Genomic DNA, 13,663 nt, shown 5'->3' with positions numbered 1-13,663 from the left:
TTTTGTTGTTGTTGTTGTTGTTGTTGTTGATTAGCTGTGCCCTGTCCCCAGAGGTGAAGTCTACAGAGACAGGCAGGGCTCCTTGAGCTGCTGTGAGCTCCACCCAGTTTGAGCTTCCCAGCGGCTTTGTTTACCTACTTAAGCCTCAGCAATGGCGGGTGCCCCTCCCCCAGCCTCGCTGCGGCCTTGCAGTTAGATCGCAGACTGCTGTGCTAGCAATGAGGGAGGCTTCGTGGGTGAGCGTGGGACCCTCCCGGCCAGGTGTGGGATACAATCTCCTGGTGTGCCCGTTTGCTAAGACCCTTGGTAGAGTGCAGTATTGGGGTGGGAGTTACCCAATTTTCCAGGTGTTGTGTGTCTTAGTTCCCCTGGCTAGAAAAGGGATTCTCTTCCCCTTGCGCTTCCCAGGTGAGGCAATGCTTTGCCCTGCTTCAGCTCTCGCTGGTCGGGCTGCAGCAGCTGACCAGCACTGATTGTCCAGCACTCCCTAGTGAGATGAACCCAGTACCTCAGTTGAAAATGCAGAAATCACCTGTCTTCTGTGTCGCTTGCGCTGGGAGCTGGAGACTGGAGCTGTTCCTATTTGGCCATCTTGCTCCGCCTCGATAAAAGTGTTTTGAAACTAGATAGAGGCAATAGTTGTACAACTTTGTGAATGTAATAAATGCCACTGAAAACTTTAAATTCACCTCAATTTCAAAAAATGTATCCACCAACCAAGAGAAAAAAAAGTCAGGTAATATGGTTTGGCTGTGTCCTCACCCAAATCTCATCTTGAATTGTAGCTCCCATAGTTCCCATGTGCCATGGGAGGGGCCCGGTAGGAAGTAATTGAAACATGGGCTCGGGTCTTTCCTGTGCTGTTCTTGTGCTAGTGAATAAGTCTCGCGAAATCTGATGGTTTTACAAAGGGGAGTTCCCTGTACAAGCTTTCTCTTGCCTTCTGCCATGTAAGACGTGTCTTGCTTCCCCTTTGCTTTCTGCCATGATTGTAAGGCCTCCCCAGGCATGCTGAACTGTGAGTCAATTAAACCTCTTTCCTTTATATATTACCCAGTCCTGGGTATGTCTTTATTAGCCATGTGAGAACAAACTGATACATCAGGAAAAGAGGAAAAAAAGGAAGAAAGAATAGCTGGTTAAAATGGAAAATAAATAGCAAGATAAAAGACTTAAATCCAACCATACTGATAATTGTATCATATATAATAACACTTGGGGAGAGTGCAGGGCAGGTGGCCAGAGAAAGCAGGTAATAATGAGAATCTTTGTGTTTGAAGACCTAAATGACAAACTGTTTGACCTCTGAAATGAGTATTAGAGAAGGCAGGAGGGTGATGGTTCTTGGTTCCTGAAAGTTGGATTGCCTGACCTACCCTGAGATAGTGGCAGAATTGGGGGCATGACCACCCCACCCACCAGCACCATCCCGTTACTGTGCACAGACCTGAACCTCTTCTTGGCTTCTGTTCAGCCCAGTGCTTCTCTCCTGGAGCCACCCTGATCTCTCACATGCTGTAGGGACCAGGGAATCCTGGGGCTGGAAGAGGAGAGGGTTCTGTATGTAGGTGGTAGGAGACCGAGCTGCATTCTGGAGAGGTGCAGCTGTGGCCTGAACTGAGTGATCCTGAGACCTTCAATTAAAGGTGGGAATTTCCAGCAGATGCCATAAAGTCAGGGATATCCTCCAACCCCCTTTGCAACAATGTAAGAGGACAGGTTATAAATATACTGAAATAATTTCTTTCTGGTTTAAAAACATTTCCTGCCCTGAGCTCCCTGAAAGCCCTGATCAGGCCACTGCATCACCCTCACGTTCATCATCTTTGTACCCCTCTCTCCTTCAACTCAAAGAAGGTTGCAAATTCCTAAGATTGTTGAGAGTCTACTGGGGAGACTACTTCCTCACCACCCACCCATTCATCCATGGGTTCAATAAATTATTATTATTATCATCATCATCATTATTAAAGACAGGTGTCACTCTGTTGCCCCGGCTGGAGTGCAGTGGCACAATCACGGCTCACTGCAGCCTCAAACGCCTGGGCTCTAGTGATCCTCCCGCCTCAGCCTCCTGAGTAGCTGAGACCATAGGTGCACACCACCATGCCTAGCTCATTTTAAAAATTTTTTGTAGAGATGGGGTCTTACTACATTTCCCAGGCTGGTCTCAAACTCCTGGCCTCAAGCAATCCTCCTGCCTTGGCCTTCCAAAGCACTGGGATTACAGGCATGAGCCACCACACCCAGTCAAATCATTATTATTAAGCTACTGCGATGTACTAGACTCTGTGGGCAGTGTTGAGATGAGTGCAGAGTGGGTCAGAAATAGTCCTCTTCCCAAGAAGATCACCGAGGAAGCCCCCAGGCATGGTGAGGGACAGCATTGAATGGGTACAGTCTCTTCCTTGCAAACCAGTACCTTCCCTGCATTAGGTTGAGCTGTGTCTAACAGCAAACGTGAGGCTAGCCAGGACTTGTCATGGTGAGAATCAAGTCAGTATCAAAGCAGTGTTGGGCATCTGAATGTGTAACTCGAGGCTGAGGACTAGTAGAAACTGCTTCTGGTGTTCCTGCCCTCCCTCTTGGGGCTATCCCTACCCACGACTTCCAGGTTAGAGGCCTGGGCAGCCAGCTGCCTTTGAAGGGCTATTTCCCAGGGTTCCTTGCTGACTTCATACCTAGCCTCGGCCCCTCTGGAGGCTTCCTGGGGCTCTGACCTCCAGCCTGGGTCAACTTCTCCATAGGCAGCTCTAGGAGTATGGTTCAAGGAAGGGCAGAATGAGGAGCTCTGGGAGCCCATGGGCAGGGAAGTGGTGATTTGTAAATGACAGCATCTGATATTTCTCCCTCACTTTACAAAGCTTATTTGCTTCTTCCACTATTTGGCCTTCTCAGCTCCACCGTGAGGGCAACAGGACTCCTCATCAACATCCTGGTTTTACAGAAGTAGTTTTGTGTCTCTAGGTGAATTCAAGCAGATTGTCAGCCTTTATCCAGATTGCCCAGCCTGTGAGTGGCATCAGGACTGGGGTCTGAGCCTCTGATGCCCAGTCCCGGATGCATCTTATGACACCAAGATGCTGCCCATGGAGCCTCCAAGGCAGAGGGAGACCTCCTGTTCCAGGGTCAGCCTGGTTTCCACCCTCATGAAGTGGGAGAAGGGAGTCCTGCCCCGGAGGAGTCACCATCCTGTGATGCCCCGTGTCTACACAGCACATGGGGCATGCCCACTATTAGCCATATAGACTGCTTATATGCCATGCAGTCAGACTCTCAGATCACTGCCACCACCCTGTTCCCACCTTCAAAGAGGGCTATTTCGGGGGGTGAATACTTTGACAAGTGGATTGAGTGGGTACATGAGACCCTCCAAGATCGTCTTAAGTAACAACAGATGGTTGCTTCACTGCTTTCTAAGAAGGGTGAATTTATTTAACTTGTAGTGCAGTGTTTCTCAAAAATCTTGTCCTGCAAATTGCAGTAACAAATACATTTTTCATTGTGAAACTGGAATACATTCACATACATATATTGTTTGTGTGTGTGTGCACATATATCTATACATATAACAAAAGGTTTGATATAACAATACTTAACCTTACCACCTATAATGAATTCTGGATTTTTTATTCCATTTGGTTTCATTTCTTTTTATTCAGTGATGACCTACTAAATGATTTCACAGTCCACCAGAGGGTCATGGTCCACACCTGGAGACACTCCAATGGAGGTCTCTGCTGACTGAGTGCACTGGCTTGTGGCTGGAGGTGAGTGCTCAGGACCACAGAGGGATGGAACCTCTATAACTCAACAACAACAAAAAAACAAACAACCTGATTTTAAAAATGGGCAAAGAACTTGAGTAGACAGTTTCCAAAGAAGATAAGCAAATGGCCAATAAGCACATGAAAAGACGCTTAGTATCACTTATCATTAGGGAAATGCAAATCAAAACCACAATGGTACCACAATGGGTAATTTCATATCCATTAGGATGGCTATTATTCAAAACAACAACAACAACAACAACAAACCCAAGACCAGGCGCGGTGGCTCACACCTGTAATCCCAGCACTTTGGGAGGCCAAGGTGGGTGGATCACAAGGTCAGGAGATCACGACCATCCTGGCTAACACGGTGAAACCCCGTCTCTACTAAAAATACAAAAAATTAGCCGGGCATGGTGGCAGGCGCCTGTAGTCCCAGCTACTCGGGAGGCTGAGGCAGGAGAATGGTGTGGATCTGGGAGGCGGAGCTTGCAGTGAGCCAAGATCGTGCCACTTCACTCCAGCCTGGGCGACAAAGCGAGACTCCGTCTCAAAAAAAAAAAAATTAGTCGGACATGGTGGTGTGCACCTGTAGTCCCAGCTACTCAGGAGGCTGAAGTGGGAAGATTGCTTGAGCCAGGAGTTTGAGGCTGCAGTGAGCTATGATCATGCCACTACACTCCAACCTGGGCAACAGAGCCAAGACACAAAAGAAAGAAAAAAACAAAAACAAAACCAGAAAACAGCAAGTATTGGCAAAGTTGTGGAAACATTGGAACCCATGTGCATTGCTGTGAACTGTAAAATAGTGCGGCTGCTGGGGAAAAGGGTGTGGACGTTCCTCAAAACACTGAGCTTAGAACTACTATGTGATCCAGCAATTCCACTTCTAGGCATATACCCCAAAGAAGTGAAAGCAGGTCTTTGAACAGATATTTATATACCCATGTTCATAGCAGCATTATTCACAATGGCCAAGAAGGGAGAGCAACCCAAGTCTCTATGAATGGATGAGTAGACAAAATGTGGTATATACACACAATGAAAATATTCAGCCACAAAAAGGAAGGAAATTCTGACCAGTGTTACAATATGGGGAATCCTGAAGACATCATACTATGTGAAATAAGTCAGCCAAGGAAGGACAAATATTATGATTCTATTTATATGAGGTACCTGGAGTAGTCAAATTCATAGAGACAGGAAGTAGAATGGTAGTTGCCAACAGTTACTTGGGGAAGAGTATGTGGGATTAGTGTTTAATGGATACACAGTTTAAATTTGGGAAGATGAAAAAGTTCTGGAGATGGATGGTGGTGATAGTTGCAAAACCATGTGAATATTCTTAATGCTACATAAATGTACACTTAAAAAGGCAGGGTGTGGTGGCTCACACCTGTAATCCCAGCACTTTGGGAGGCTGAGGCAGGTGGATCACTGGTGGTCAGGAGTTCGAGACCAGTCTGGCCAACATGGTGAAAACCCGTCTCTACTAAAAATACATAATTAGGCAGGCGTGGTGATGCACGCCTGTAGTCCCAGCTACTCGGGAGGTTGAGGCACAAGAATTACTTGAGCCCAGGAGGTGGAGGTTGTAGTGAGCGGAGATCGCACCACCGCACTCCAGCCTGGGCAACAAGAGTGAAACTCTGTCTCAAAATAATAATAATAATAAATAATGTACACTTAAAAATGGTTAAATGGCAAAATTTGTTATGTACATTTTACCACAATAGAACAAAAAAGATAGGTTTCACTTTTAAAATAGGATTTCCAACTTCTCTAAAAAATCAGATCTTATGACATCCTAGTCCACATTTTCTAAGGCAGCAGATCAGGGAAGTACTTGCCCCTTTAGACGGGGATGGAAATGAAGGGCTTTTCTTTTTGGAGAAACTGCCACTGGAAACTTCTAGATATGCAGCTTTGAAGCAAATGATTCTTGGGGAGAATCTGACTGCTTTGAAGTAACCTGTCTGCAGATATTTTAGAAGGAGAAATTCGGTTGTGAATTCTTCATGTAAATTATTTTGGGAGAAAGGTTTCTTCCCCTGCCTGTAGGCATTAGCTTTCTCCAGTCCTGACCAAAGCCTGCTTTGCCAGTGTGAGTGGAGTTCTTGGAACAAAACTCTATGTGGCCCCTTGTCAGCGACTGAAGCAGAGATGAAGCTTTTCAGGCCCTTCTGATTTCCTCTCCAGGTGTCTCCTGTTACTTCCAGAGCAAATGAACTCTCTCGCCCTTGTCTTCTCTCCCAAGCTTGCTCGCAAGGGGGCAGAGTGCCTGTCCCTGCTTTCTCACACCCTCACCCCAAGCTGAGCTGCTCTGTTCTGTGTGGCCGGAGGCCAAATCCTCAGACCTGACACCCAACAGCCCATGGGCCACATCTCTTCCTTCTACTCACGATGCCTTGTCTTGTGTCCTGGCCCTCACTGTGTACAGGCTCCCTCTGGCTTTTGGCATAGAGTCCAAGACTCCTGCCCCCACCACCCCCAGGCTGATCTTCCTGAGCCCAGGTTTGGCGAAGGTACAGCCATGCTAAGAAGCCTTTGACGGGCTCTTTTGCGTAATGCCCCAACTCTCAGGCAGACATTTCCACCCTTCCCCAGCCGCACCCCAGTGTCTTTCTAGACATTGTCCTCTGCAAGTCTCTTGGCTACTGCCAAACCCACCTGCTCTCCACACCCAGACCTCAGACCGCTCTCCACCAGCAGGCCTTTGCCCGCAGTGTTCTCCCCATCCAGAATGTCTTACTTTCTTTCTGCTTATGATGACAGTCCATCTCTCAGTACCCATCATTACTACTCCCTCCCTGACTGGCACCTTGCCCACAGGGCTGCTCCCTCAGCTGAAGTCTGCAGTCACTCCGGCTGTGTCCTTTCCTGCCCCTTATCCCATCCCATTTTGAGTGCCAGATACGTTTCTGCTATTTTAAACCAGGGCCCTCTCTGAAACCACAAGGCATTGCTTGAAGTTGGATCTCCATAAAGATGTGATTGATTTTTATTTATTTGGATAAATTCTCCTTAATAAATAATACAACTTTCTACATTTTCCAGGTGACTTGCCTCCAAGTTAAGGTACTACATTGATGTGCCCTGAAACCTCATTTTCTTGTCTGAGTTTTCCTAAATTGCCTTATGTTCTTTCATTTATCTTCATCTCCTTCCCTCCCTATTGGTGTTCTGTTGTTACCCATGGAAGGTCTCAAACCATCCCCTACCTTGTTTAAACATCTTCAGGTCAACAATACATTATAAAGGGTATTCAAATAGGAAGAGAGGAAGTCAAGTTGCCTCTGTTTGCAGATGACATGATTTTATATTTACAAAACTCCATCATCTCAGCCCAAAATCTTCTTGAACTGATAAGCAACTTCAGCAGAGTCTCAGGATACAAAATCAATGTGCAAAAATCACAAGTATTCCTTTACACCAACAATAGGCAAGCAGAGAGCCAAATCATGAATGAACTCCCATTCACAATCGCTACAAAGAGAATAAAATACCTAGGAACACAGCTAACAAGGGATGTGAAGGACCTCTTCAAGGAGAACTACAAACCACTGCTCAAGGAAATAAGAGAGGACACAAACAAATGGAAAACATTCCATCCTCATGGATAGGAAGAACTAATATCATGAAAATAGCCATACTGCCCAAAGTAATTTATAGATTCAATGCATTCCCATTAAACTACCATTGACATTCTTCACAGAATTAAAAAAAAAACTATTTTAAATTTCATATGGAATCAAAGAANCAGCCCAAAATCTTCTTGAACTGATAAGCAACTTCAGCAGAGTCTCAAGATACAAAATCATTGTGCAAAAATCACAAGCATTCCATTACACCAACAATAGTCAAGCAGAGAGCCAAATCAAGAATGAACTCCCATTCACAATCGCTACAAAGAGAGTAAAATACCTAGGAACACAACTAACAAGGGATGTGAAGGACCTCTTCAAGGAGAACTACAAACCACTGCTCAAGGAAATAAGAGAGGACACAAACAAATGGAAAAACATTCCATCCTCATGGATAGGAAGAACTAATATCATGAAAATAGCCATACTGCCCAAAGTAATTTATAGATTCAATGCATTCCCATTAAACTACCATTGACATTCTTCACAGAATTAAAAAAAAACTATTTTAAATTTCATATGGAATCAAAGAAGACCCCATATAGCCAAGACAATCCTCAACAAAAAGAACCAAGCTGGAGGTATCATGCTAACTGACTTCAAACTATACTACAAGACTACAGTAACCAAAACAGCATGGTACTGGTACCAAAACAGACATATAGGGCAATGGAGCAGAGACCTCAGAAATAACATCGCACATCTACAACCATCTGATCTTTGAAAAACCTGACAAAAACAAGCAATGGGGAAAGGATCTCCTATTCAGTAAGTGATGCTGGGAAAACTGACTAGCCATATGCAGAAAACTGAAACTGAACTCTTTCCTTACACCTTATGTAAAAATTAACTTGAGATGGATTAAAGACTTAAATGTAAAACCCCAAACCATAAAAACCCTAGAAGAAACCTAGGCAATACAATTTAGGACGTAAGAATGGGCAAAGACTTCATGACAAAAATGCCAAAAGCAATTGCAACAAAAGCCAAAATTCACAAATGGGATCTAATTAAACTAAAGAGCTTCTGCACAGCAAAAGAAACTATCATCAGAGTGAACAGGCAACCTACAGAATGGGAGAAAATTTTTGCAATCTACTCATCTGACAAATGTCTAATATCCACAATTTACGAGGAACTTAGACATATTTACAATAAAAAAAAAACATCAAAAAGTGGGGAAAGGATATGAACAGACATTTCTCAAAAGAAGACATTTACTTGGCCAACGAACATATGAAAAAAAGCTGAATATCACTGATCTTCAAAGAAGTGCAAATCAAAACCACAATGAGATACCATCTCGTGCCAGTCAGAATGGCAATTATTAAAAAGTCAGGAAACAATAGATGCTGGTGAGGCCGTAGAGAAATAGGAACACTTTTACGCTGTTGGTGGGAATGTCAATTAGTTCAACCATTGTAAGAAGACAGTGTGGCAATTCCTCAAGGATCTAGAATCAGAAATAGCATTTGACCCAGCAATCCAATTACTGGGTATATACCCAAAAGATTATAAATCATTCTACTATAAAGACACATGCACACATATGTTTATTGCAGCACTATTTATAAAGCAAAGACTTGGAACCAACCCAAATGCCCATCAATGATAGACTGGATAAAGAAAATGTAGTACATACACACCATGGAATACTCTGCAGCCATAAAAAGGAATGAGATCATGTCCTTTGCAGGGACATGGATGAAGCTGGAAGCCAGCATCCTCAGCAAAGTAACGCAGGAATAGAAAACCAAACACTGCATGTTCTCACTCATAAGTGGGAGTTGAACATTGAGAACACATGGACACAGGGAGGGGAACATCACACACCAGGGCCTTTTGGGGGTTGGGGGTGAGGGGAGGAAACTTAGAGGATGGGTCAATAAGTGCAGCAGACCACCATGGCACATATATCCTATGTAACAAACCTGCACGTTCTGCCATTATCCTCTTATTTATTTATTTATTTATTTTGAGACAGAGTCTCGGTCTGTCACCCAGGCTGGAGTGCAATGGTGCAATCTTGGTTCACTGCAACCTCCGCTTCCTGAGTTCAAGCGATTCTCCTACCTCAGCCTCCTAAGTAGCTGGGACTACAGCGGCCCACCACCACGCCCAGCTAATTTTTGTATTTTTAGTAGAGATGGGGTTTTGCCATATGGCCAGGCTGGTCTTGAACTCCTGACCTCAAATCTGAGGTCACTCCTGATCTGCCTGCCTCGGCCTCCCAAAGTGCTAGGATTATAGGCGTGAGCCTCTATGCCTGGCCCTGTTTTGTTTTGTTTTAGCAGAAGTAAAGAAAAAAAAAAAAAACCCAATACATTATAAAAGAGCCTATGATGAGCTTGGAAGGAAGGCTTAGGGATGGGATTCCTTCATTCTCGGCTTTCTTGGAAATGTCAGTTCCTAAACACCCTACTTTAGTGTGTTACCTGCCCACGGTTCCTCTCCCCCATTCCTCATGGGCTTGGGAGGCACAGCTGGTGTCTGTCGTGTTCTCTGCTCTATCTCTGGTGTCTGCCCAGTGCTTGACACATAGTAGGTGTTCAGTAAGTACTTTTTTTTTTTTGAGATAGGATCTCACTCTGTTGCCCAGGTTGGAGTGCAGTAGGCACAATCCTAACTCACTGCAGCCTCGACCTCTCAAGCAATCCTCCCACTTAAGCCTCCCAAGTAGCTAGGACAGCCTCCCAAGTAGCTAGGCACACACCATCATTCCTGGCTAGTTTAAAAAAAAAAAACAGTTGTAGAGATGGGGGGGGTCCCACTATGATGCCCAGGCTGGTCTTGAACTCCTGAGCTCAAGCAATCCTCTACCTCTGCCTCCCAAAATGTTGGAATTACAGGCATGAGCTACCTCACCCAGCCAAAAAATACTTTTTGAAAGACAGGGCTGGGCACAGTGGCTCACACCTGTAATCCCAGCACTTGGGGAGGCTGAGGTGAGTGGATCACGAGGTCAGATGATCGAATCATCCTGGCTAGCACGGTGAAACTCCGCCTCTACTAAAAGTACAAAAAATTAGCCAGGCGTGGTGGTACGCGCCGGTAGTCCCAGATACTCGGGAGGCTGAGGCAGGAGAATCACTTGAACCCAGGAGGCAGAGGTTGCAGTGAGCCAAGATCGCACCACTGCACTCCAGTCTGGGCGACAGAGTGAGACTCTGTCTCAAAAATAAATAAATAAATAAATAATAAAAGAAAGAAAAACAGAAGAGGGGATGCCCCGCTTCCCACATACTCAATATTTAAAATCCCCCAAAGGAGTCATTACTCCTCTACATTTTCTCACCCACTTCCTGGGCCCTGTAAGTTGCCCTGTGCTCCAAGCACTGGAAAGCCCCTTCTCCTCCTTCCTCAGTCTGCAATCTCTAAGTGTCTGGAGGCCCACACTTGGTCCTGCTTCCCTTTTGTCTAGGGGTAGGAAGCACAACCCAGACACATCTGACCTCAGATTTGCTTACAAATCCCAGCTGGAATGAAGAGCAGTTGCTTCAGGGTCTGAGCAGGGCTCCAGGTTGACAGACACATTTTGCCCACCAAGCACTCCCTGCGGTTGCCTCCTCCATCTCATCACCAAGCACTCCCTGTGGTTGCCTCCTCCATCTCATGGTGCTGTGGATTTGGCACTTCCCCAAGATGCTCCCAAGCTCGTGCAGGCATGGGCCCGAGAAGAGATTTCCCAGCTCACACTTCCTCTAAAGATCCTTCCCAGGCCAGGCAAAGTAGCCCATGGCCATAATCCCAGCACTTTGGGAGGCCGAGGTGGGAGGATTGCTTGAGCCCAAGAATTTGATATCAGCCTCAGCATAATGGTGAGAACCATTTCTAAAAATGAAATAAAGACTTTTCCCACGCCCACAAATATACAATCACCAGTTTGGAAATGTCTGCTTCCCAAAGGTCACATGGAGAGGCTTCTGGGATGCCGGCAATGTTCTCTTGATCTGGATGGTGGTTAAAGGATATTTGCCTTGTAATACTCATTAAGCCAGACATTGCTGTTTTATGTACTTCTCTGACTGCATTTTGTATTTCACAATTTTAAAAGCAAAAAAAAAAAAAAAAAAAAAAAATCCTCCCATCCCCAAGACTTTAATCAAATCAATCCATGTTAAAGGAGCATGTGTCTGCACTCAGTCCCTGCTAGGGAAGGAGATTCTCATTTTCAAAGAAGTTTCCTAAAGGAAGCAAAAGCAAAAATAACTGGAAAAACAAACACTGAATCCAGCTCTGAATTGTAGCTGGAAAACAGACCATGCTGTCATTTGGAGGAGGAGTCCAGAGATCAAGGAGTGGTGGGGCTTAAACTGGGCCTGAATATATGGATAGGATTTATTAAGTGGAGGGAAACATAGCCAAGACAGCAGCATAAGCCAAAGCTGTTAAGTGGGACTGAGGCTGTGTTTAGGGGGAGGCCCCAGTAGTGAAGCGTTCACGAGAGCCAAGTCTGGCTTGGAGGGCCCTTTCTGCTGTCCCCAGCACAGGCAGAGTGGGTGCCACTTGCAGTATCCGCCTGCTTCAGCGGTGTAGAAGTATCTGAGCCCTCGTGCAAGAACAGACATGTGTGTTTCACATTTCTTGGTTTGTTTTGTTGTTTTGCTTAAGTCACAAGCCCATGTGGGCTCATAATCTCTATCCCAGACAGACCGGAAGTTACATCTGCCAGACACATTACATAGGCACACGTGTTCCTGCAGAGGCACTTGCTCAATCCCTGCTTTTTAACTCTGCCCCACCCTGCAGCTGCCTTCATGTCCCAGCACTAATGAGCTATTTAGAAGTGGGGGTGCAGGGAGGGGACACGAGAACTCAGGACTGCAGATTCAGGCGCAAAGATGTGTGACAGACTGTGAGATGACTTCCACCTCATCCCCTGGAATTCAGGAACTTCCCCCACCATCACAAAGGATATGGCTGGCCACCTGAGACTGTGGGCAAAGGTACCATGAAGTGTTGTGGAGAGGACGGTCACTAACTCCAGGCAGGGCTGCTAAGTTTGTTACAAAGAGGCAAGACTAGAATATGTTTCCATTTTAGTGAGTGGAAACCTAATCATTCATAGGTATCCTATACACACAGAACAACTGTGATGAAGAGTGAGGCCTAAATCAGAGGAGACGAGGATAATAATAGTAGTAGTGGTCATGATGATGATAATAACTACCAGACATGAGGATTAACCACACCTAGCATTGTGCTAAACATCTCACTTCTTTCATTTAATCCTTACGATAATCCAATGATGTGGCTGCTATTATTTTTATTATACAGATGAGGAAACTGAGGCCTTGAGGGGTATACTGCCTTGCCAAAGTCATACAAATGATAAGTGCAGAATCAGGATCTGAATTCTAGCAGTCTGACTGCAGAGCCCACGCCGACGCTGTGGAAGCTGGCGATGCCCATTAGGCCCTATCTGGGCATGAAGAGGATGTCCTCCCTCATGAGCTGGAACACAGCATCCCCTGTTGTGGGTGTGGCTCTCTTGAAGACCATCTGGTGAATTTTGCTTGTGCTGGTTTCTTATTCAACAACCTTCAGATTTGGCTTCACGTGCAACTCACATAGAAGGAAAGGAGGCCATGATCCACCAACATGACAGCTGTACTTTTCGTGAGTAAATTAGCAAACTGGCTGCCTGGGTCCCCATGCGTACCTGTTAAGGTGAGCCCACCCCAGAGCTAAAGGCTACCATGTGCCAACTTAACTGAGATTCTGAGTGTGCAAGGATAACCCTGGTCATGGCCCCAGGTGCCAAGGAAATCCCTTTTGGCCTCCTCTTGGCAAACTTGGCCAGCCTTCCCCAGTGACAGCCTGGCTGTTTGGATTCAAGCTGCCTGGTCAGACTGTAGGGGTCATCTGTGTGAAGACGGAATCAACAGTGCCAGGTTCCAGCGTGCACTCCAAGTTCCACATTCTGTGTGCAGACTCCCAGCACCAGAGCAAAGGCAGGCCCCTGGCAGGAGACTGGTAAGGCTTCACCTAGTGTATTTCTTCCTATATACACGTAACCTGAAGCTTCGTGGACCTTGTACTCTCTCTGCTTTCATTGACAGTGGTTCCTAAAGCTGGTCAGCATCAGGGTTACCCAGGGAGCCTTAAAACACACACACACACACACACACACACACACACACACACACTTGACTTGTCTTATTTAGGCAGAGAAAATACTTTTGCTATAGTTACAAAAATGCAGGGTGTTTTTTTTTTTCATTTATTTATTTATTTTATTTTTTTCTT

At 45.5% G+C, this 13,663-nt stretch overlaps 1 protein-coding gene across 1 annotated transcript in view; it reads left to right on the top strand.

The window, feature by feature from the left end:
• The first annotated feature begins 12,377 nt into the window (after nt 1-12,377).
• ATP6V1E2 (ATPase H+ transporting V1 subunit E2) overlaps nt 12,378-13,663 on the top strand; it is a 13,833-nt gene continuing 12,547 nt past the window's right edge. The window contains exon 1 of the mRNA XM_017862697.1: nt 12,378-13,390. The gene's annotated coding sequence lies outside the window, so the exon portion shown is untranslated. The remainder of the gene's footprint in view (nt 13,391-13,663) is intronic.

Source organism: Rhinopithecus bieti, unplaced genomic scaffold (genome assembly GCF_001698545.2).
Source record: "Rhinopithecus bieti isolate Rb0 unplaced genomic scaffold, ASM169854v2 scaffold_61117, whole genome shotgun sequence".
Taxonomy (NCBI): domain Eukaryota; kingdom Metazoa; phylum Chordata; class Mammalia; order Primates; family Cercopithecidae; genus Rhinopithecus; species Rhinopithecus bieti.
The sequence above is the reverse complement of the archived record's forward strand: the minus strand, read 5'-3'. Positions and strand labels throughout refer to the sequence as shown.